This window comes from Amphibalanus amphitrite, unplaced genomic scaffold (assembly GCF_019059575.1).
Source record: "Amphibalanus amphitrite isolate SeventyFive unplaced genomic scaffold, NRLGWU_Aamphi_draft 000259F_arrow, whole genome shotgun sequence".
In the NCBI taxonomy this organism is placed as follows: Eukaryota; Metazoa; Arthropoda; class Thecostraca; order Balanomorpha; family Balanidae; genus Amphibalanus; species Amphibalanus amphitrite.
In genome coordinates, this window is record NW_024881754.1 from 562,295 (window position 1) to 583,683 (window position 21,389).

The 21,389-nt window shown below is 49.0% G+C and overlaps 1 protein-coding gene and 1 long non-coding RNA gene across 3 annotated transcripts in view; one reads left to right on the forward strand and one right to left on the reverse strand.

The window, feature by feature from the left end:
• Window positions 1-445: 445 nt before the first annotated feature.
• LOC122386677 (guanine nucleotide-binding protein G(I)/G(S)/G(T) subunit beta-1-like) overlaps window positions 446-21,389 on the forward strand; it is a 34,729-nt gene continuing 13,785 nt past the window's right edge. The window contains exon 1 of one of the 2 annotated variants that reach the window (XM_043376100.1): window positions 446-604. The gene's annotated coding sequence lies outside the window, so the exon portion shown is untranslated. Of the gene's footprint in view, window positions 605-19,670; window positions 20,023-21,389 lie in introns of those variants that run through there. The other variant, XM_043376101.1, reaches the window with a different exon arrangement.
• LOC122386678 lies at window positions 6,193-7,236 on the reverse strand. The gene is made up of 3 exons (XR_006257427.1): window positions 7,189-7,236; window positions 6,746-6,799; window positions 6,193-6,241 (listed from the first exon to the last, which is right to left on the reverse strand). It is a non-coding gene; the product is annotated as an uncharacterized LOC122386678 (long non-coding RNA).

The window sequence follows — 21,389 nt, forward strand, 5'->3', positions numbered from 1 at the left end:
GCTACAGCAGGCCTTTAAACTTTTTCTTATAGGTCTAGGTCCTTATGTGACCTGGTGACTTGACCTTGAACGACTAGGGTCTCAAATTTTCACATGTGCAGAAAAGATTTAGATATAACCACAGAACAGGTGTACCAAAAGGGGATGTGGAGTAGAAGGGGGCGGGGGACGGGGGTCCGTTCGACTCCCCGTTGCGGGCGACGGCTACCTAATATAAAAATTGGAACACAAAAGACAGACAGTTGCAAAATGATACAAACCGAATGCTGAATGATACAAGCTGTCTCTCATTCACAGTACCACTAGCGTGATCGGATGCCCCATATCCCGTTTCCGAAGTTTCGGGCTTGAAGGCCCCGCAAATTTGCAGCCTTGGGATTACCCAAAAAACATTTGTGAAAATTTCTCCGTTTCTGATAATTTCTCTAGAAACGCAGTGGCAGCTCTACGCGATCGCCAGTCGCTGTGTTTTGAGAGCGAGAGCCGCGCCCTTGCTGGCGTTTGGGCCGTGCTTTTACCAATGAATCCCCTTTTAGAATTACTAATGTTGTGACAATACATTTATGTGTGACGGTGCGTAGCGAGCCCCCGCGGGGTCTTACACGTAAGTACCTGTTTTCGCCAGTTTCCTTGATGTGTTGCAATTCCGGCGCGATGATGTGAACTCTTGTTATTATTCCCCTCAGTAACTCACGTTTCAATGGGTATGGTCTGAGTTCTTTCTCTTTATTACATGTAATTATATGAATGAGTGGCTGAATTACATAAGTAAACAATATCTGGTTGAGAAAAGCGCGAAAGAAGTGCTTGATTTACTGCGCCACTTTCGTCTCTTTAGGGACCGGATTTTTTCACGTGACAAATACTATTTCTAGAATTGAATTATATTGCTGGATATGTATCACAGTACAATAGTGCTGCAGGGTAGGATCTCATTTGCACATATTTTACTCTGCCTCCCATTTAGAGATATGCTAAATATGGAAGTAAACAGTTTTAATATTGTGGTCTTACTGCGTGCGGTCTGTTGTTATTCCGCAGCCATAGTCCGGCTTGGGAATGAAGAAGTGGTTGACACAGTGCTGCCAGATTTGGAGGATTTCCGCAAATCTGGAGGATTTTGAACTCTATTTGCGGACAAATTTCGCTTTTGGAGGATTTTTGATTCTGGAGGAAAAGCTGGAGGATTTGTCGCCCGATTATTATATTCAATTTCATGGAAAAATATAACACATTCAAGACTAAAAAGGCATTTTCCTGTCCAGCGTCACCCTACCCGTGACGATATATCACGTCCTTTATCACCGTGAGGCTGCAGAATGTCTCAGTCTGTAGCTATATCTACGAGGGTACCAAACTACTGGCGGATCTAAGGGGGACTCTTGGGGCAAATGCCCCCGGCCCCCCTGCAGCGCCCGAAATCGACGAAAACTTTCTTTTTTTTAGATAAAACGAAAACTCAACAACTTTTATTAGAAAAAGTATCTGTCTTGCCCCCCGCAGCGTCCAAGACCGCCTTTCTATATCTACCAATAGGATTTGGAGGAATCTGGAGGATTTTTGTAACTGATATGGAGGATTACAGCCTTCCCCATCTGGCAGCACTGGGTTGACACATTAAAACATGCATGCAACAGGCTTTGCAATTAGCTGTTTGATACCTTGATATTAAGATAAAATTGAAATACAGTCCTGAGTCCATCAGATTTGACAAGTATGAATTAGGAGTAGGTAGGTGTAACACTTTGGTTTTGTTCATTTCTTACTACATCTTATTATAACTTGACCTGATGCTGTTTTGAATGAGGAAACGTGTTTCATGCATCATGTTTTATTGAGGTACTATGTTTGCTTTGCCCTGGATCCAAAATCTGATGTGGTTTTGAACTTAGCTGTAACTAGGCCTTAGAACAGCCAGTTGATTCTACAATGAGTTGTTGCCTACATTTCAATCTTTCATGTCCAATTTAATGGCATATTAATGCTGTGTAAAACACACTTCATCTTTTGATCTTTTGTTTTATTTAATTATGGATGTGGAGACGTTTTGTTTTTGTTGCATGTAAGCCATGAGTACCTATTCTTTCAATACACTCTTGACCATTGACATTGATAATTGTGGGCCTTATTGTAATATTCATGGTCATTTTGCTTAAATTTTACTGAAATAATGTTAGGTAGTTACCAGTTTAGAGTATTTGATGAATAAAATAATGTATTGAATAGGTACCTATTCATGTTATTGTAAGTTTTATACAATGATGGAGGAAGTCAGCTCTGTGTATGTTGCTGAGTAAATCCAAATCATGCCAAAACATTGTCTGTTTTTTATGCATAAAGCTAATTATGCCTGTGATACTAGACACATGACAAAAATCCAAATTGTTTGGGGCTGTGCCTACCATGGCATTACAAATATGGTTGCTGAGGGCAGTTATCTCAATGCTCACTTTGTGGCTAATTTGGTTGCCCATTAAACTGGATTGATGTGAGCCTTGCTCAAGTCTCTCAGATACTAAAGCCATGGATGAAGTATACCTAATAATAATAGTATAGGAATACCTAATCCATGCTAAAGCCATGTGATTTGTAATTTGGGATATACAGGTACACGAAGCTTGTCTCATGTTTTATTGACTAGGTATTCAATTATTCATAGTTACCTTACCTTACCTTACCTTATCGGTTATCGGGTAATAAGGCCACTAGGCCTGGAGGTCCCGCTCCCATCGAGCGTGTGTGACAGGTAAAGGCGAGGCTCTTAATGGTAGGGATTCGGGATGTCGTACATCCTGTTCGCCCAGTGTCGGTCCAGTGGTGCCTTGAACTGAACAACCGATGTGGCAGACACTACTGTGGACGGCAGGGCGTTCCAGTCGTTGACGACTCTTGTGCTGAGGGCGTTTCTTCGTGTCAGGGTGTTCGCTCTGGGCTTGAGCAGTTTCCACTGGTGGCCTCTTGTTTGGTTGGAGGTGCTCTTGTGCAGGAACCATTCGGGTTCCACTGCCATCTCGCCGTGCAGCGGCTGAAAGACGGTGATCATATCGCCTCTGCGTCGTCGGTGAGGCGAAGATGACGTAGTCGGTCCGGGTACGGGAGATGCCGGATGCTCAGAACCATCCGGGTTGCCCTGCGCTGCACCCGCTCCAGTTTTGCCTGGTCAACTTTGCCAAAGGGTCCCCAGATCAGGTTCCCATACTCCAGAAAAGGTCGGACCATGGACTTGTAGAGCAGAGGGAGAGTGACCTCATTGATGGTAGCGAAGGAGCGCTTCACGACAGCCAGCATCTGGGAGGCTTTCGCGATGGCAGCCGCTGTTTGCTGGTGAAACTTCAGGTCTTCGTCGATGATGATGCCCAGGTCCTTTTCCTCCGTAACTCCCTCGATGGCAGAGTCGTTCAGGCGGTAGGTTCTCCCAGGGTTGAGTCTGCCAATGTGCATCACTTTGCATTTTGAAGCATTGAAGGGCAGCAGCCACTTGCTCGACCAGCGGACGAGGGCGTCGATGTCGGCTTGGAACTCGGCGGAGTTTCCAGTCACGTGGCGGTACAATTTGGTATCGTCGGCGAAGAGCTTGATGCAGCCGGAGACCTGACCAGGCATGTCATTCACAAATATATTAAACAAGATCGGCCCGAGCACAGATCCCTGGGGGATTCCGCTGGTCACCGGAGTCCAGTCGGACTTCGCACCTCCGACGACCACCCTCTGTCGGCGATCGAGCAGGAAGGCGGCGATCCAAACCAGCAGTTTTCCCCTGATACCATAGCCAGGGGAATAGTTCAGATTATCTTTTCCATTTACCTGCCAACTATAATATGTTACTCAAGTAGCATATTATAGTTGGCAATTAACAGATAATCAATTAAAAGGAAGATCCCTTCCAACAAGTTCGACTTCTTCATACAGACTATACGAACTAGTGTAATGTGCATTGCTAACATTAATGCACATGTTAAATACATCTAAAAGCATATCTATAAGAGCTCAAATTGCTATTTCTGGCTGGGAGTGCAAAAATGAACTCTGAAATCTTTAATTTTAGACAAATATTTATGTGTCCCTGAACTTTATATCCATGAGTTGTATTGGTCAACAGTGGCTTACTGTAACCAAATATGAGTGATACTCCTAGCTATTTTTATAGATCATTTTCCTAGTTGTTGACCTATCAATGGCTATAGCTTTATGTGACATGGACAATGGACATGATAAAGAAAGTCCTACTCCTGACTAATACTAAATATTTGTTAACCCACTTCTTATTTGGGTGAAACAGTGTTTAAAAGCAATATTGTGGTGGTATGCCTACCTTTGTTCTCTGTTGTGCCGTTTTGTTTTAGTTTAAAAAACATTAAAAATTTCAGGTCAGGCTGTAACATTGTTACTATAATACAACCAGGTTGGTCATGTGTTATTGGGTCATACCATAGACCCTGTTGGTGTGACTTGGTGAAACTGGTCAGTGGTCAGGTAGGTACTTTTTTCCCTGCAATGACAGTGCGCATCTTATTAATCAGCAATCCTATGTTTGGGGTAAACCATGGATAAGAGATACCTGGATGGGGCACTCTCGGCGGTACCCTTTGATCTACGCGTCACACCGCCGCGGCCGGCGGCCGCCTGGTGGCGGAACCCGGAACTAACAACGTACACGACCGCCGGGCGCCCGGGCCGGCTGAGAGCATTAGCGGCGGCCGTATCTTACGCTCCTCGCCGTTTCAAGCTGCGCTATTGGGGCCTTTGGATGGGTGGGTGGGTGTCAACGGGTAGTTAGCACGATGCTACACGTGTGCAATGTGCTCGATTTCATAAAAATCGTGGTCGCTCAGATACGTTAGCCCACTTAACGACGATCGAATCGCGGATTCCGCCCACAGTTTCTGCGCATGTTCGTCCTCTACATCCTCACAACCAACTCACCTCATCACTGATCACCCATATTTGTTCTGAGCTCATAGCCAGCCACCCCACCCGGCTCCTTGGCGACTGGTGAGGGCACTAGGGCAGTTCGAGTAGAACCATTTCCCTCCAGTGCTTGCATTACCGAGACATGCCGGTCTCGCCTGAAGCTCAGCTCCGCCTGTCGACGGTCGAATCGGCCCACTGTATGTATGCCTCTATTCTCTTATTTAACGCCCCAAAGAATTATAATACACCAGAAGCTATACAGGAACCGACACACCCGCACATTAAAGGAAATAGTTCACTTTTAACATGGGGTTTTGAGCTGGAATAGCAGTTTCGTAGCTTGAGCTGAGACTAGCACAAATCAGGAGCTTTTACGGCTCAACGATCACCCTAGACGAAGATATTCCATTTCTCGTTCCGAAAAGAGTGCCTTGTAGAGGAATGCGTGCCTTGCACAGGAATGCAGCCACGTCATCGTCAGCCAATCAGCGTGCTGCTTACAGCCAATGCAGTATGCGTAGGTTTGAGCTACGCAATATGATTGGTCAATGCGTAATAAGCTTCCGCGTCAAACATTATTTTACATAGAATATAGTTCATCCTATATTAAAATATAGAAAATAATTGTTTTTACAAAAAGGTTTTATTTTATTTCATGATTATTTTGAGCATAAAAAATCATAAATCAATAGCAAAATGCTGATTTCAGGAAAGTGAACTGTTTCCTTTAAGTTAGCAAATGCCATGAGTAAACAGAATGCTGAATGAGACGATTCTATTTGCAACAAAAACTCACCGACCTACAGCGCTCAGCATTAGCTTTCTTCAAAACAACAGCCCATCAAAACAACTCCCAAGGACGGACAAGTTCACAGACATCTAAAAAACACTGATCAGTGCCCACTGCCCTCCAGTAACGGAGGCCATTGATGGAACAAGGGGCAAGTAGGGAAGTGGAGACGTATCGATACAAACATGACCAGTAGATCTCCACGCCTTAACGCATTAGGGTTGAGGTGTCCATTGGTCTTTATAAACATAAGTGATACACAAAACTACTTTCAATATCAAACATCCTAGCAATACATACATTATTGCCCAATGTCATCCCTAAGCATCAATCAAACAGTTAAATTAAGCAAACACTGGCATTTACAAACACTAACACTAAGGCACTGTATACAACACCCAATACACATACATGCTTAACACTCAAGGCACCACACAAGCATTGCCATCGCATGATCTTGCCCCAGCCCCAATCCCCATCCTTCCAGTCCAGTGCTCATAAACAGGCTGATCCAAAACCAATGGCTGGTAGCTGGTCAAACTGGAAAGTGTAAAAGGTACAAATGTGATTAGATGTAATAGGTGGATATTATGAAGAATCAACTCAATTTCAATGCATATTTATAAAATAATAGTAATATTAATTGAGTTATATTATTAGAAAGTATTATAAGAACGAAATGTTCCTGAATACAAGATAGGTAGAAATACGAATGCACTTCCTTGTAAGGTATATTTGATAAAATATTAATCATTTTATTTTTATAGGAGGAATTTAGCTTCTTACTAGACATAAATTTCCATTTTTCCTAAAAAAGGTATTAACTATTTATGATAAAATGATTGCAATCAAGAACTCCTTGAAGAAGCGTAAACTCGTAATGAAAAATTATTGGTAGGTGGAAGATAATAATTCTGTGACCATATTTTAATAGTATATTTATTATAAATCTTGTCAGTTAATGAAAAAAGGGTTTACAAATAAACTATTCAATCCGGACAGCACTTCAAGCTCAACATATAATACTTAACGCTGTGGAAGTACCTACTTTGATATGCAGCATTATAAGTCATTAGTGTTGTAACTTGTAGTTAAGGTCTGAAATGAATGTGGGGCTAAATAAGAATGCATTCCAGTATCTTTAAAATGTATTTATTTTGCATTATTCTTATAATAAGGCAAACTATTCCAAACCAATGTTAAAGCAGTGTAATCTCTGATGAACAATGTGCGCCATATTTGTAGTCACCACTTCAAAGGCCATTCTCCTATTACCACACATGAATATTCATTTAATTCTACATGCAATCGATTCTCGGAACGATTCTGAATAAAACCCACTACCTCACATCTACTTAGCCTACCGTATCAAAGAGATATTCACCGATTTATGCTTCTTGCCAAAAAGGTGTTGTTTTCAGAGCATGGCGTTATTTCATCAATTATAGCTATTGGGACCAAACTTTTACCTTCACTGCATTCCTCACCTTTCAATATAAAATATGCCGCCCCAAATTCTTCTTTAAACACACGTAATCACACGAAAAAGCAAAATAATGATCGCCGCAAAGCACTCCGCCATTGAGTTTACAACAGGCGCCAAGGTCGCGGTCGTGTACGTTCCTCGCGCATGCGCATAACGGCCGTGTGACGCTAAAGTCGCCGGAGTGCCCCATCCAGTTATCTCTAATCCATGGGTAAACTGCAATTATTCATGTTTCTTTTATGTTGCCTGCAATGCATTATGCATGACTTGACATGTGGCCATCTTGTTAATCATAATTGACTTTTTGAAACTGCATATTGACAATTGTCTGATTAAGTACACTGAAAAAAATTTTTACTCACTTTTCTGAGTAATGACTGAGTTGCCATTTTGTCCAATGGTAAAACTCACTCTAAATCCGCGTACTCAGGTAAAACTCAGGGCGGAACGCAGGTAAAACTCGGGCAAAACTCATTGCAAGTGAGTAGCATGTGAGTAACAAAGTGAGTTGCCATTTTGTCCGATGGTAAAACTCAGATAAAACTCAGTAAGTACTCATGCGTAACTCATGTCCTACTCAGACAACTCAGGCCAAACTCAGGTATTAGTAAGTCATTACTCATGAAAAACTAGGAAGTAACTCACATGTAACTCAGCTGGTACTAATGTATAACTCAGGTGGTAGTACGGCCATAACTCAGTTGGAACTCATCGGTTATTCAGTGAAAACTAGGGCTGTACTCAGGGCGTACTCACGTCGATAACTCATACGATACTCGGGTGTTACTCAGGCGCCGCCTGAAACGGCTGATCTGATTCGTTTTATATTGGCTCAAGCCAATGTATAGGCTCGCCGCCCATGATAACAGCTGCCGCATCAGCATTATGCAATATGCATGCATGATGCTGATACAACAGCCACTACCAGGCAGCTAGTCTATATATTGGGATTGGCCAATATATAACGAATCATTGCCCAAAACCAGCATACATATCTGTATTATACCATGCCCGACCAACGTCTAGTCTTGCACTATTCGCCCCAGCCCTTACAAGAAATACGTGTTTGTAGAAACGGTCGCATTGCGCTGTATTTCAATTCTGACACACGCCAAACTGCGTCGGGGGGGGGGGGGATCGACTCCACGTCAGCTCAGCTTCACTCTTGCCAGCTTCTCGACCTCAGTCTTCGCGGCTACAGGTGGCTGGCGCTCAGCATTGAATGGTGTGTGGAGCACATGGATACACACAAACCACAGCGTGTTTCGCACTTTGTGCGCCGTTTGTTGACTGAGCACAAAATGCGCCGTCGCCCACAGCAAAAGACTCCCTTCCAAACCATGGATCCCCACAAGACTTCCGTTCGCTCCACGATGAGGCGGCACCGTTCGTTTTCTTCGGACTTGTTATGATAGGGGTGATCCAAATTTTCGTCACCCGTGTACGCCACCACTGACGCCTTCTCCGCCAAGATGCAGAGGAGGCTCAATGGGCCGTTCCCTGAAAACACAATAAAAAAAGTCAGATTTTCTTTTGCCAGTAAGAGAAACGGAAGTTATAGGGCATGCAAGGTGATTGAAATATCAAAAGTTATCAAGTTACTTCAGCTCAAAATTAATGTTAAACCGCGCCGTGCTGGTGCTCTGAGTTTACCGTGATGTACTGGGGGGAGGGGGTCGTCTTCACGTCCCCTCTTCTAACTCGGCTGTTGGGGTTGGGCCACGTAGCGACACGCCGTAAGCGGCTTTCGAAAAAGCATTAAAGATATTTAAGGAAATACTTGGGTAATTTTAAGGTCAAATCAAGTGCCAGGTCACCAGAGGTCAGGAAAGGCCAAATTTTGCTTATTTCAATATTTTCGAAAAACTGGTGCTTAACTCGGAACCAAAAGAGCTGCCCGCGGAAAAATGCAGTCAAAAGCCCTTTCGACTTTTTTTTGCTGGCGTTTGATCTCAGATTTGACCTCAGGTCAACAATTAAGCCTCCAGAGAGCAAAAACTCTAAAAAAGCCGTTTTTACCCAAATGTTTTCTGTAATACTTTCCACTCAAGAGTCACGACATTTATTTTGCCGTTAGCATAGTGTTCCTCTCGTCGGGACGAATGAACTATAATTAGACCTTGAAAGGCCATATTTAAAACTTGACCTTAGGTTGACCTGACCAGGTCATGTTGCATATCAGTCGATCCAAACCGTCAAGCTGAACACATATGAGGTGTTTTATTGCACTAGCAAATATATTTTATACATGCCGTAAGGTTGATACTTGAGACATGGTGATGGGACAGTATCAAAAACGCTATACAATGAAATCCGTTCGATATTTTTTTGACATTTTACCTCAAACTGGTGTGAAATCGAGCGGTGAATTCCCTGAGCGAAAATGACAAAAATATCGAACGGTTTCCATGGCACGTTGCGAATGGTGCGATCGTCAGCGACCATTGAAATTTTTCCGATGTTAAGTCATTTGACGTGACCTGACCTTGAACGACCTGGGTATAAAATTTCTTCATATGCAGAAACAAATGTATGAGCAGGTGTGCCGAAAATGGTGGCGCTGCGCGCCGCCGTTCTTAGATATTCGCGAAAAACCTGAGGGGGCGGGGTGGGGGGCGTAAAACGCCACCCAGCACAGCGCGGGTCAAGGTCGGATGGTCACCTTAACAGTCGGGTTTTAGTCTCGCAAAACACTTCCATGGGCGTCCAATATTAAAATCAGCTTGAAACAATCACATAAAATGTGTTATACTTAACAGTAATGGAAATAAGTATGTCACGTCCAAACGCGTCTCGCCGCGGTATCTAATAATCTAATATGTAAGGAAGGTTGAAAATGCTCGCTGAAATCGAATAGTGTACGAAAATATGTGTGTAGGCATTAAAAAAAAAAACAGTCGGAAAAAATAATAACAGTGGAAAAATAATAAGCACAAACGAGACAAAAGAATCTTAAACGGTTCAGCGAGCGGAATTAAGACCATGGGCTCCACCACCGGGGGGGGGGGGAAGGGTACGGGGGACGTGTCCCCCAATATTTTACATTTTTAACATTGTGCATATGGATGCTGCATGGAAAGAATCGACTTCAAACAACCTTCGCCCCCCCCCCCCAAAAAAAAACATCGGGTCGTGACGGAGTTCTTGTTTAAAGAAGTAAAAAGGGTCAAATGAACGTTCTTTTAGGATAAGGACAACATTATCCCACAAACATGTTTTTTTTTTAACCCTCGCATGTGTAGGGGGGGGGGGTCGGATGGACCCCCTTTCCCCATGGTTTTTCGCGAATAACTCGCGTAAAAAGCGGCTGATCGCGACGAAACTTTCAGTACCATCGCATTGATCAATTTTACACCTAGGGGAGAGTGGGGTAATTTGGCCGCTTTTTTTAGAAAACGATATAACTTAAAATTGACGACACATTTCTGCATTTTCTCAACGCTGGCAGGTGTCGCATTCATTTTACTTTACTGGACAGTGAACTTGAAATGATAGAGTAATTACTTATATTGAAATTGTGACGTATTACAAAGGTCTGCAAGGCGGCCAAATTGCCCCACTAGCAGGGTTATTTGGCCGGGGGTGTGGGGCAATGTGGCCGGTGTTAGTTTGCGGTCGGGATTTTCTGTTATATTGCGAGTCAGCTTCAGATTCAGCAATGACGTGTGTCCTATGCAGTGGCGTATCCAGGGGGGAGGCCAAGAGGCCATGGCATCCCCCTTAGGCATCAAACATGCAAGTGGGCCCTTAGGGGCACTTGAGTGCAGTGACGTACCCAAGGGGCCCATGGGGGCCCTGAGGGGCGTCCTGGTTACCTGAGGGTCCCCCTGGTCACCTGAGGGGTCCCTGGTTATCTGAGGGGCCCATGGTTATTTGTGGGCTCCTGGTTATCTGAGAGGGCCTTGGTTACCTGATTGGTCCCTGGTTATCTGAAGGACTCCTGGTTACCTGAGGGGTCCCTGGCTACGGGGGCCCTGGCTACCTGAGGGGTCCTGGTTATCTGAGGGGCCCCTGATTACCTAAAGGCCCGTGATTGCCTGAGAGCCCCTGATTATCTGAGAGGGAGGCCCCTGGTTACCGGTGGGGCCTCTTGGTATATGAGGGGCCCCTGGTTATCTGAGGGGCCCCTGGCTACCTGAGAGGGCCGTAGTTATCTAAAGGGCCCCTAGCTACCTGAGGGGCCCCTGATCCCCTGGGTGACCCCTGACCAGTGATCTGAAGAAACCCTGGTCACCTGAAGGGCCCATGTTTACCCGGGGAGTACCTGGTTCTAGGTAGGGCCCCTGCAAGTCACATAAAGGCCCTTGGTTACCCGTGGAGCCCCTGGTATAACCGTCCCCTGGTTATCAGAGGGTCCCCTGATCACCTGGTGGGCCCCTGGTCAATTGAAAACCCCCTGGTCAATTGAAAGGTCCCAGGTCACCTGAGAGGCCCCTGATTATCTGAACGGCCCGTGATCACTCGGATTCAATGGTATGGCCAGGGTCGAGGAGGCGCGTGTCCGTTATAGGGTTTAGGGTCCCCTCGGGCGCGAGAGGCCCTGCGGTGCCAATTGGCAGCAGAGGGCTCGCGCTGGCAACGCTTCAACTGGATAGGAGACCACAGGGCTTGTGAGAACACCCATGAGCTCTTGTGTAGCCACACTTATCTCCAGAAGGGCCTCACGCCAGGTTCTGAAGGACCTTGCCGGCCCTGAGGGCTCTTGCCGGCCAATAAGGGATCAGCTGTAAGGGCCCCATACCCGTTTGCTATGGCACCACGGGCCGCACCAGTGTTTCTGAGGGCCCTCACAACGGCGCCTGCGAGGGCCTCCACTGCCACCTCTAAGGGCCCCACACCAGTGCCTCTTAAGGCCCTACTTTGGCGGCTCTGAGAGCCCCCACACCGGCGCCTCCGAGGGCCCTATGCAGCGCATCTGACGGTCTCTTACCAGCGACTCTGAGGGCCTCTTACCGACCTCTGAGGGTCCCTTGCCGGCCTATGAAGGGCCACCAGTAACTTTCAGGGCCCCACACACGCCTAAGTCATAGCCCCAACCAGTGTCTCTAAGCCCCAAGGCCCTCACAACAGCGCCTGTGAGGATCCCACACCAGCGCATCTGACGACCTTTCATCGACACCTCTGAGGGACTAACAGAAGTGACTCTGAAGCGCTCGCTCGCTTCACTTCCCCATAAAATACCGTGCATTTTATGCATACTTCTCAAACAAAAATGACATTTTTACCTGCCAATTTTGCACATTTTCTCAGGGATTAGACAAACAGACACACAGACAGACAGACAGACAGACAGACAGACAGACAGACAGACAGACAGACAGACAGACGGACCCGTCTGCAAGGGGGACCGGACCCACTGTGCCCAATCCCCTCATCGAAAGGTTCTGGATACGCCCCTGCCTGGGTTGACAGCGGCATCTGGGTGACCCGTGGGTGGGCCCCTTTAAGAGCAGTCGGCCCCCTCCTGGGCGAAATCCTGGGTACGTGCCTGCTTGAGTGTCCCATGAGAAACGACCTTCAGGGCCTCATCCAAAGTACTGGCCCAAGCATAACTAAAGTCAAACTGCGTCAAACTATCTTAAAATGCCATTTGATGGCCCCCATAGGCCCTCAGAGGCCAAGGCCGAGCCCTCAGAGGCTCAGCGTGGGCCCTCAGAGGTCGCTTTGGCGGCCATAAAGAAGCTTCGACTCGAGCGTGGGATCCTTTGACGCTGGTGTAGAGCACTAAGGAGCCAGCGCTCAGCCCTCTAAGGCCAGCGTGAGGCCCTCTAAGGCCATTGTGGGGTCTTCTAAGGCCAGTGTGAGGCCTTATAACCCGCGCACCGACGGGGAGGGCGGATATCCGCCCCCTCCCCTGAGGTTTTTTCGCGGATAACGGGGAAACCGCGCCGCGCCGCGATATTTGGTACGACTATTCTCTCATCAATTTTACACATGGTGTGCAAGTTTGAACCTCCTAACTTTTAAGGTCAGGTCACCAGGTCACTTTTAATGACCCAACCTCAAGTCACTTTTTTGCAACTTTGTCACCGTGCAAGAGCCACAGTAGATGTCGGAGGCCTTTGAAAGTCGCAGGATGTTATTAGGTCATTAGTAGCTACAATTTGTATATCTCGGAATTTTGATGTCGGTGACCTAAGGTCAGGTCAATTTCGCGACCTCCCCATTATAAGTCAATGGGGGGAAAATCAACTCCCTGTTTTTACCACTAAAACGGGTCGGAATGGTCCCATATACCATACATGACTTCATGTACGATCAACCTTCACTACCTTGAGGTCTGTTTTGCTGTTGGGCAGCTGTAAGGTCATGTGACGTCATCAAAGGTCACCCAAGGTTTTTTGTCAATAACTCCGTACAGGAACAAGATACAGCCGTGCGGATGGTCTCATTGTGTTCAGCTCGTCAAGACGCATCGAATGATATACATGATGACCTCGAGGTCACGTGACCTGAGATCAACCTTTGACCTTGACCTTTCGAGGTCAACATATATATCATTCGATGCGAATTGACGAGAGGATCACAATGATGCCCTTAGTTTGTTTCTATCTTGACTAATTCGAAAGTTATTCGAGAAAAACTCTCTCCATATCTAGCGTCGCCATTTTGACTTTTTCGACCCCTGTGACGTCATCTTTGACCTGACCTGAAAATGATCATTATAGTAGACCTTGTCCGTACGTATCCGATGCCGTTTACCGCTTGTCGCTATCTTGCTTCGTTCTCGAGATCTCAGGGTCATCCGCCCCCCCCCCCCCGTCGGTGCGAAGTTGGCGCAGACCCCCGTCGGTGCGCGGGATAAGGCCAGTGTGGGACCCTCTATGTCAAGCATGGGGCCGTCTATGTCCAGCGTGGAGTCTTTTAAGCTCAGCGACATGGGGCCTTTTTAGGTCAGATAGAGGCCCATTGGCCACCGTGACTAGCTTGGGGCCCTCTGAAGACAATGTTGAGCCCTTTTAGGCCAGTGTGGGACACTCCGTGACCAGCGTGAATCCTCTGAGGCCATCGTGGGGCCATCTGTCATCTGCAACTTCAGACTTCAGAGGCTGGTGCTGGGCCCTCAGAAGCCAGCGCGGGCCTTCATAGGATGGCGTCGGGCCATTAGAGGCCACCTCGAGGGCCTCGGCAGCCACTTTTCAGATCTTATGCATGTTTGGGCCCCCTGAGGTAGGAGTGGCCCTTAAATGCCGGCGTGGGACCCTCAGGGGGCATCATGGGCTTCTAGAGACCGGCGTGGGTTCGAGAGCGGCATAGGGTCGTCAGACTGACTCAAATTGACTCCCAAGAGTCAGCGGGGGGCCCTATGAGGTCAGCCATAGCATGAGTCTCCTCCTAAGGCCATTATGGGGCCCGGAGGCCAGCGTGGTTCACTTTGTTGCCGGTGTGGGGCTTTCAGAGGCCAGAATGAGCCTTTAGAGGTCGGAGTGAGGCCAATGTGGGCGACATAGAGCCATCAGAGTCTAGATCACAGCTCAACCCGAGTCTGGCCCTTCTAAAGTTAAGGGTACCTATCAGCCCTCAACCAGCGCAAGACACTAAGAGATTGACATCTGCCCTTTGAAAAATGTTACAATCGTAAAAAATTGACAAAACATTTTGAATTTGATAATCTTTAGTGGCCCCGGCGACGACCAAATAAAAAAAAACTGTATGCCTACTGCTAAAATAAATTGTACACTACTTACAGAGCTATCGATATCGATGGCTTTTTTCACGTTGTTCTTTTCTTTTTTTAGATTGCCGAGTGTGCCTTAAAGGCTCCCTCACATGGTGAAAGTAGCAAAGAACCGCACCTGGGCGGGGGTTAAGTACGCCACTACTGGGGCCCCTAAGGTAAGGGTGGGGCCCCTTGAGCAGGTTTGGCCTCCCCCTTTTCAAGATCCTGGATACGCCACTGGTCCTATGACGCATTTGCCGCATTTTGGAGGTTGACTAAGGGGTCACAGGGGTCAAAATAGCCAAATTAGCGGCTCTAGATCAAGATGCGATCACAGTTTTTTACGAATAACTTTTGAAGTAATCCAGCTAGGCCAAAACTTCGAGTACCATCGTAATTCTCTCGTCAGTCCGCATCGAAAGATATATGTGTTGACCTTGAGAAGTCAAGGTCAAAGGTTGACCTCAGGTCACGTTGCATCAGTTCGCTTGACCTCAAGGTTACGTGATTTCAAGGTCATCATGCATATCATTCGATGCGTCTTGGCGAGCTGAAGTGAACAGAATGAGACCATTTGTGCGGAAGTACCGTTTTTATGTAAGGATTTATTAGCAAAAAAACGTTTGGTAGCCTTTGATGACGTCACATGCTCTTACAGTTGACCAATCGAAAGTAAGGCGTCGAAGTAGTCAAAGTTGGTCATGAATAATGTCATTTATGGTACAATTGACCATGAAAACTCGGCCGTCCCAGCATAGTGACCATGAGCGCACCGGCCAAGTTGCCCCGCTAGTCCCGGCCAAATTACCCCATATTGCCATTCTGAAAATTTTTGTCTATAAAGTCATCACGGCTATACGGAATTAGATAAAATTGCTCTTGGAACCGCTGAACACCCCCAAGAATGCCGCTATAATGTCTGAATTCGTTTTTGCCCAAACACTACATGTTATACAACTTTGTAAACAGAAGTAAAAGTTACCATTTTCTATTGAAATTAACGTTTTATTAATTTTGAATAAAACTACGAGTGGCAAAGTTTTGACATTTGTCCTCCAGTTATTTCTACCCATGACAAATGAATAGAGACTAGAGTTATTTCACTCACTTTTATTAGACATCGTACAGGTGGGGGCGGCCAATTTATACCACCGGCCAAATTACCCCACTCTCCCCTACCCTGAAACTTTCATGACCCTGACCCAAATGACCTTTGACCTGTGACCTCTTTTCCGAGACCATGTTTGGCCGGAATCGCGATTCGGCGTACGTCGGCTCGCATTAGCCGCGCGTTTGCAAGCTTTTCGTGGTTTCAAACGTTCAAACATGTGATTTGATGTTGCTCCCATGCATTAGGGTGGGTGTCAAGGTCATCTGAAGGTCAGGTCAGGTCAGGTCATTGACCTTTGGTGACCTCGGGTGACCTCGGTTCACTTTTTCGAGTTTTACATGTTTCTAGGCTAGTTTTTGGAGCTGAATTCGAATTTAACAACCATTTGAACATTTACGAAGTAGTTTTGGTGCCTTCGTAACATGTTACGAAGCTGTCAGAGGCGGTTGACACGTACTACGAATACCCGTCACGACGCCTACTGATTGACCTGACCTGACCTGACCCGACCTGGTCTAAATGCTTAAAGACATCATCTGTGATCAAAACTAACACGATATTCGTGATCAGTACCCCGAAAAACCCCTTAGCAGCCACATTTTACGACTTTCTAATAGGTCCCGATTTTCCCGACTTTGGGTCATTGACCTGACCTGGAAGGTCAACCAATGACCTAGGACCTTAAAATTGGGTATAATCGGCTTCCTCTCGTCACGGGCAACACGCTCGTTTTTTCCGCAAAGCTCTAGCTCGATCAGGGGCCAAACGGCAAGGGGGGTCCAACCGACCCCCCCCCCCCCCCTACACATTAGAAGCTGGAAAACGTCGCACACATGCAAGGGTTAAATTTAAATATAACATAACTCACCTCTTCTTTTTTCGAACTATGCCGGGTAGGTATCCCTCAGTTTCTCGATCGATCTGCTCCGCCGTTCACGGTTGGCACCGACCTCCTGACGCCGGCGGGGAATGTCTGCTGGTCCATCAGTTCACCTCCGTGTTCTCCGCGGCGCATGCGATTGATAAAAGCTTCATCGACAATCACCGAGCTCTTCACAGATAACTTACCCGTCCCATCCTTCGCTGCACGCCTTCCCCGCTCCTGCACTCTCCCGCACAATTTCACAATAGCCTCAACAATTCAACGTGAACTACGCGAGTCACCGCGCCACAACGGACTGAAGCGCGCGCCGCGGTTTTCGAACGCAACGGCTATAATACTCATCACGCGAACTCACGCATCACGCAGGAAACTCACCCTGCCGCGCATGCGCGCATCTTCAAGCCGGGGGTACCTCACGCACAACTGCACGTGAATTCGCGAGAACTCATGCATTGCGCAGGAAACTAGATTTGCCCAAGCAAAACTCATTTCCGACTCAGTTCGAATTCACGAAACTAAGCACTCAGAACTCACGCATAACGAAGTCACCCTGGTGATGTGAGTTAGATCAGCCAATAAGTGAGCACCACTATCGTATTCACTGAGTTTCTTCATGAGTTATTACTGAGTAATGCCTGGCCTGAGTAATTTTTTTTTTCAGTGTAGCTGTTGTATGATAGGGAAGATTGATACTGGATGAATCTTTCACGGCTTGTCGTCGGTTCTCGCCTGCCATCAAGCCAGCAATTCACACTCGTCCACGGCGGTCGTTGTGGGCTGTTCAGGCTGTTCTACAATCCACTTCTGAATCCTCACTATCAGGGTGACATCCGGGGCGCGTGGGGAGCCGGGCGGCTGTGGGGGCGAGCTGCGGCCGGCCGACCTCTATATGCCGGACATTGCTGACAGCTTCCCGACGCTGGCCGCGGCGACGGCAGTGGACTGAGACCCAGTGATGACACGCACAGGAGAGTTGGGCTGTGCAGGGACCGATCCCTAAAGTTATGGCTCACTGGGTGAAGTCGCTGGCTCATGATCATGAGTTTGTGGTTTTCGTAGGTAGCTCAGTGACGGAGTTCGATTTTCCCAGGGTGGTTGAGGTTGGATTGTCCAATCGCAGACATGTCTTGTAATGGATAAGACATGAGGCATTAGATCAATGCCTTGTTTACTCACATGCTCGGTGGCTTGTCATTTCTCTGATTACAGAGCACGTTGTAAATCTGGTATGAGTGACGTCTGTCCCAGCGGCCCACGTGCGGTCGTTCCCACCCGCTAACGGAGGGGCGCACGCACACATCCATTCACGCACGTCGGTGGCCGCCCCGTGGTCACGCGCTCCTCATGTGCCTGGCATTATTGTGGGCGGCACCGCTGCGTGCTGAGGAGGGAGCCTGCTGTGACCTACACGGCGCTCCTGTTCTCTGTGCTGCCGCCGTGCTCTACTAGATTATTTCCTGGGTTGTATAGTCAGCAAAGGAATTTTGAGGCCCCAAGTTGTGCCCGCTTCCTGTCCCACCTTCCACCATTGCATTCCCCACCGTTCCTTTCGCTGTTCCGTGCCAGTGCCCGCTTCAATGAGTTATCACTACCCTCTTCGGTGAACCTTTACTGACCCTTGCCGCTGGCCCCTGCAGTGACCCACCGCTGTTCCATCCAGTGGCCTACCACGACCCCCTCCGTTGACCCTCTGCCGGTCCGCGCCGCCGCCCCCCCCCCCCTCTTGACCCACTGCTGGTCCATCCACTCCCTCCATTCACTGCCGAACCCTGCAGTGACCCAACGCTGCCCTCTCCGTCGACCCACCACGACCCCCTCCGTTGACCCTCTGCCGGGCCGCGCCGCCGCCCCCTCCGCTGACCCCCTGCCGGGCCGGCGCCGCTGGCCCCCTCCGTTGACCCCCTGCCGGGCCGCGCCGCTGCACGGCCCGTCGGCGGTGACGGCCGTCGGCCGAGATCGATGTGGCCGATTACCCCTGCTGGCGGCACTGTAATGAGCCGTGCCGACCGCTCGTTAGCCCGGCTCCACGGCCGGCCGACCCGGTGCCGCCCCGCCCCGGCTGGGCCACGGGCGGCGCCCGCTGGGTGACGGGTCCGGTCGCATTGGGGACAGGGTTTGGAGTGGTTGGGGGCGAGAAGAGGGCGATGAGGGAGCCGGGCGTGGTTGGAAGCTGATTTGGGGCTTTGGAGTTCTGGGGCACTGGTTCATGACGCTGAGGAGTTTAGGACATGGGTGTGGTGGACGGTGGTACGGGGCTCCGTCGGATGCTGAATGTTGGTACTCACTTCTTGATGTCTTTTGGCTGAGAAGAAGCTCGTCATGGATTCTTCGACGAGGTTTAAGTTTTGTGTGAATTCAGGAATTAGGGTTGTTGGTCGAGATTCAGAGTCCTGCTGGCTGATGTGGTGAACCGAGTGGTAGGGTTTGGGAGGAGAAGTTGTCTATCCTTATTGTGTGCCTCAATGTCGATCACTGAGCTAGTTCGCAGTCTTGGGTATGAACTACCAAACATGGGACAGGATAGGCACATCACTTGGTGTGAGCGGCCTCGCCAGTTCCTCCGGCGTTACGAAGTCCCCGCTGCGCCTCCTTTGTTTGGTGGGACCAAGCCTCTGTTTCGGTTTTCTCGGTGTCTCTGTTGCGCCGAGCTACTGGTCACGGTCTGTCTCTCGGCAGTCGAAGTTGCCGCGCTCGGCAGACGGCGCGCGCCACGTGCCGCGCCGCGGCGCGCCGGTCTCTGGCCGATGTCGGTCCGGCCGTCTGGGCGCCGCTGACCGATCAATAGGGGGCTCGGCGCGCGCCGTCGGTCGGCGCCGACCGTCGGCGGAGACGGCCGCCGGCCGCCAGCGACGCAGCACCGCCCGACATGCTCCTCTCTGACGGCGGCCGCTGCTGAGACCGAGAGTGGCCGCGCGCCGCGCCAGTGCCCCTGTGCCGACCGCAGTGAGCGCGTGCCGCCGACATGGCGCCCCGCTAGTGTGCGCGCTGAGCCGAGCTGAGAGGTGCGAGCTGGTGGCGTCATCCGCGTCGTCCGCCGCCGCCGGCCGCCTCCTCCGCCATCTTGTTATGCGGGAGCGGCGCGGCCCGGCCGGCGAACGGGAGCCGCGTGTGCAGAACAGGGTACTGCCGGCCAGCCGGCCCAGATAGCCTCGCTGAAACGCCGCCGGATGACGGACACCAGGTGAGCAACGGCGAGCGGTAGTGACCGGACCCGGCCTCGTCAGAGACCGCGACCCGAACCGACCTGACCCGACCTTGGCGGCAGTATTGACCTGACCTGACCCTGGCGAACTTTATGAGATGCAGATGATTGACTGTGGGGACTGCCGTAGCTCAACCTGGCCCCTAAATCAGTCAAGGACATGATCTTATCTCTGACCTGATCTGATTTGATCTGACTTGACGGGATCTTCGCCATGGTTGTCCGGCACGAACAGAAACATCATCAGGCCATGTTTCCGAAGCCTGTATGCTCATCGCGGTCTCTTTATAGCTTTCCTGCAATGATGGTTTGCACGGGTAGCGAAACAGCGCGCTGTCACGCCTCCGCGAGGCCCGCCGTTGTACCGCCGGCCGGACGGCCGAGGGACGCTGGGACAGCCGCAGAGATCGCTCACCCTCTCGGCTGGCCGGTATCGGACCGACCGATCGCAGGCCGGAGCAATGTGTTTACCATTCCGAGCCCAGTGTTATGCACGGCTATCTCCACCGTATGTATGTGCCGGTGATGCAAACGGCAGATCTGCCGAGATGCAAACATCGGTCTGCTTAGATGCAAGCAGCTTGTCCGCTGAGATGCAAACCGCTGGTCGACTGTGCTGCCGCTGAAAGGACCCGGAGCTGTGCTGTTTGAGAGTATGCTCGTTGTTGTCGGATAAAAACTGTGCTGAAATGGCAGGCTGACACTCTAGCAATGAGTACAAGACACCATCTCCATGTCGTCCTATCGGGATCGCTGCTGGGCTTGAGATAACAAGATATTTCCTATGGCTCTGGGAGATTTTGGCATCATTGTCACCTATGTCGTCTGACTCGTAGGCATGAAGCTTTTCTAAGCTATTGCGTGTGGCTTCTAACTTCTAAGTTGTTCCGTAACGGCTTTCGAAACACGTTTGTTTCAATAGACATTTTGACTTCGTCGTAACTAATAATTTCCGTCGTTTTTCAGCTTGTCAGGATTAAACTTCGCTGCAGAAGTCAATGTCGCCAGCCAAACTCCAGACCCGGTCTAGAGCTCTCCTGTTGAGTCTCGGGCGTTGTTGATGCTTACCCCACAGTTGGCGGCGGTTCAGCACGTTGCATCATTTGCAGGGACGCGCGACCGCTGTCTGCTTAGCTCACAGCGGGCTGCAGGGGCCGGTATCGCATGTTGTGATGCGGCGTGCGTCGTACCCCGCTCGCCTTATATGTATATTGCTGGTGAAACTACCGTGTCTCAGTGACAAGGCTGGTTGTTAGTCATGTAGTGTGTTTTGATGGCTGGGTCTGTCTGATTGAGGACAGTAGGACACCTACCTGCGGGTTAGAACAGGGCCGCCTTCATGGTTT